Below are 3471 nucleotides of genomic sequence, written 5' to 3' on the forward strand. Positions count from 1 at the left end.
TATAAGTAGACACACACGCAAGGGTTAGTACCAAATTGTTACAGAAAAGGGTCAAACTAAAGCGTTTGACCCGAGCTCAAAAAAAAAAAAAATTAGTGTAATAGGTGTAAAACAACTTGCTGTGAACGAATATGAAGAAAAAAAATGCACGCTCGCGAACGGGGGAGTGGGGAGAGGACTCGGAACATTCACATCATGAATGTTCCAAGACGCCTCACCGGAGCCAAGAAACTTGTACATGAGGGTTCTTTGCCTCTTTACACACCCTAAAAAATTCTAATCATGACACATTTATCCCATACTATTGATCTTTATGCGCATATTCCATAAAGATCATGAAAAATGGAGCTCTAAAATGTGGGAATGAAGGCCCCTATTGGGGGTGGGTGTGTTAATGTCAACCAGAGAAGTTGAATTGTTGGGAATGTTTTTAACTTGGGTCTTATAGTATGCCTGTGTATATGGAGAGTATAGTTTCACTTTAATAGTTTCACTATGAAATTGAAAATATTAAAGTGAAAGTATCTGATATTACAGTAGAGCAGTGGTTCCCAAACTTTTTAGACGCAACCCACTATTTATGACACCAGTTTATGGTGACCCACCTAACTCTACTGGGCTAGGGTTATATTAAATGTGAAACAAAACGTTTTATAACTGTTTCAACGTCTCCATACCCTGTGGGTAGGTATTAACTCTAATACAAAACCTTGAAGCAGTAACTGTTATCGGCTCGATCAGTGTTGCACTGCGCCTAGTTAAAGTTCTCTATAAATAGGTAAAAACAGACTTTTCCTTTTTACGATTACGTACGAATAAATAACTTGAGAAAATTACCACCTCTGATTTGTTAAATTCATGAAAAAAGCCTACTACTTGATAAAACCACCAGTCTATTATTGAAAACATGAGTCTTGAACTATCTCGATAGACAGCAGTTAATCAAAGCTAATGCGTAATTTTATAACTTTTTGCGACCCATCAGTGGGTCGCGACTCATAGTTTGGGAACCACTGCAGTAAAGTGATGTTATTGTTTCACTTTTGACACGTAATACTGAAATAGTGGAGGAGATATGATATTGCTGTGGGCTCAAACTATGCAAGAAGTTAAAAATTTTTTGGGCCTAAGACACTACATGGACCCTAAGTAAGGCATGTGTAAATTTGGAATGAAATTGGTTGTGTAGTTCTCGAGTTTTAGGGATAAGACACACATTCTCATCTTTATATATATAGATATATACACACACACACCCAAACACATATATATATATATGTATATCAATATAAATACATGAAAATCAATGAAGTTTGGTAAAAAAAGGTGATCATGTACATACTTTCTTGCTGTTGTGTTTAGAACACCTCGTTGTAAACAATATTCTTTGTTTTTCCTTGTGGCGCATATGCAAATAGGTTTGTTTTGCTTCCCACTCTTGAGCAGCCAACATACATTTGTCCATGTGAGAAGCAGGGCTCTTCCAAGAGAAGACCAGCCACAGAGAGGGCTTGACCCTGAAATTTGTTAATGGACATGGCAAAAGTGACACGAAGGGGGAATTGCAGTCTTCTGAATGTAAAAGGAATGTCTACTCCTGATGGAGTAAGAGGAATTCTTGGAATAAAGATGCCATCACCTTTTCCACACCCAGAAAGAATGGTAGCCTCGATAACATGTGACATCATCTTCTTTATCCTTATGATTAGAATTTCATCAAAATTGCATATGAGGGTTCTTTCCTTCTTTACACACTCTAAAAAAATTCTAATCATGATACATGTATCCCATACTACTGATATTTATGTGCACATTCCAAAATTCCAGTGTTATGGACCCTGTAAAAAGGATTTTGCTCCAGAAAATGGAGCTCATGGAGCTGAAAAATGTGGGAGTTAAGGCCCCTATTGGGGGTGGATGTGTTAATGTCAACTAGAGAAGTTGAATTGTTGGGAATCTTTTTAACTTGGGTCTTATATGTATTGTTTGAATTTCTTTGAAATAGGAAATATATGTATGTTCACTGGGTTTGTAAAAGAGAGCAAAGCTACAGGAAACCAAAAGACGAATGATCACGATAATCAGTCAGCTACCCAAGCCTAGTCGTTACTACTCCCCAATGTAGGATTCCTCACCATACAGGTGACAGGCACAGCTGTAAGATGCATTACGGATGTATAGCAATTGGAAGGGCATGATCCAATTGAAATAACAACGTGTGACGCTTGGAGTAAAGGGAAATGAAAGTGTCGCTTCTGGAGTTTGCAAATGGCCACTATATCAATAGGTAACTGGGCAGAAATAATTTACAATCAATAAATGTCTTAGAACAACCAGTCACTCATCTGAAATCAATGTTACCAACTGGGGACTATGTGTGACCCAGTGATAATAAAAAGACTCAAAGGAGGTCTGCAACGAAATAATTTTACTCAACACTTTGCAAGTGAATCAGTGGAGGCAAAGGTGCGTCTCATTTACTTGACAATCTATGCACCACATTGCAGAAATCACAATTTAACTATAGTCTTACACTGTTGTACAGTTGAATTACAAATAATGCTCATCTGTTATGTTCGGGTGACCCTATAGCTTCCAGTAGTACAACTGTATTCGTCTTTGCTTAGGAAAAAATGATTAAATTGTGGGTGTGAAGTGCCCATGAAGGGGTCTTTGTAACTTCTAAGAAGAAATTTTAGAAATATTACTTTATTTGTGTGTAATATGTATGGTTAAAATTTCATCAGCATCAAAAATATATGAATTTTCATGGGGGTTATGGCCGAATCCCAACAAAATACAAACTTTTTTCTAAATTTTAAGAATGGCTTAGATTTTATTCTTTGTAAGCTTAGTAATTATTCTATCGGTACCTTTTGCCGAACCACTAAGTTACGTAAGCACGCCAACATCGGTTGTTAAGCGATGTTGGAGGGACAAACACAGACACATAAATACATATATAAATATATGGAATGCTGTCTTGGGGTCAATTTGTTCGGCTAAAGGCGGTACCCCAGCATGGCCCCAGTCAAAATGACTGAAATATTTATACACTAAGAATCAACAAAAAGCAAAAGATGTAATAAAACAGAATAAAATGAAACCATTAAATCTATTAAACTCAACACAATCGACTAACAATTCAGGAAGCCTTTTTTTTTTACAAGAACTTTAAGACGTATACAGAAAAATTACAATTAACTGAAGAATTACGTCAGAATGAAATCAAATCAGAGATTATGAATAAACAAAAAACATAGGTATGTGCAAAAATGATCAGAAATAATAAATTAACTAAACGTTTTTTCGTTTTGGGATTTGGTTTGCAAGATTCTTTATGTGAGTTCGTGTGTTGAAACATATTCTGTTGTGTCTGGGGAGAGTCATTTTCTTTTTGTGCCTTATAATTTAATACACTCAGGAATAAGTGGAAATTTTACCGGTGAGCGTGTTAAATTATAAGGCACA

At 36.2% G+C, this 3471-nt stretch overlaps 1 protein-coding gene across 5 annotated transcripts in view; it reads right to left on the minus strand.

The window, feature by feature from the left end:
• Positions 1-3471, minus strand: part of LOC106868681 (tyrosine--tRNA ligase, cytoplasmic) — a 79480-nt gene that overhangs the window by 29492 nt on the left and 46517 nt on the right. The window contains exon 1 of one of the 5 annotated variants that reach the window (XM_052977721.1): positions 1343-1366. The exons of the other annotated variants lie outside the window; for them this stretch is intronic. The gene's annotated coding sequence lies outside the window, so the exon portion shown is untranslated. Of the gene's footprint in view, positions 1-1342; positions 1367-3471 lie in introns of those variants that run through there. 5 annotated transcript variants of the gene reach the window in all.

Source organism: Octopus bimaculoides, chromosome 2 (genome assembly GCF_001194135.2).
Source record: "Octopus bimaculoides isolate UCB-OBI-ISO-001 chromosome 2, ASM119413v2, whole genome shotgun sequence".
In the NCBI taxonomy this organism is placed as follows: domain Eukaryota; kingdom Metazoa; phylum Mollusca; class Cephalopoda; order Octopoda; family Octopodidae; genus Octopus; species Octopus bimaculoides.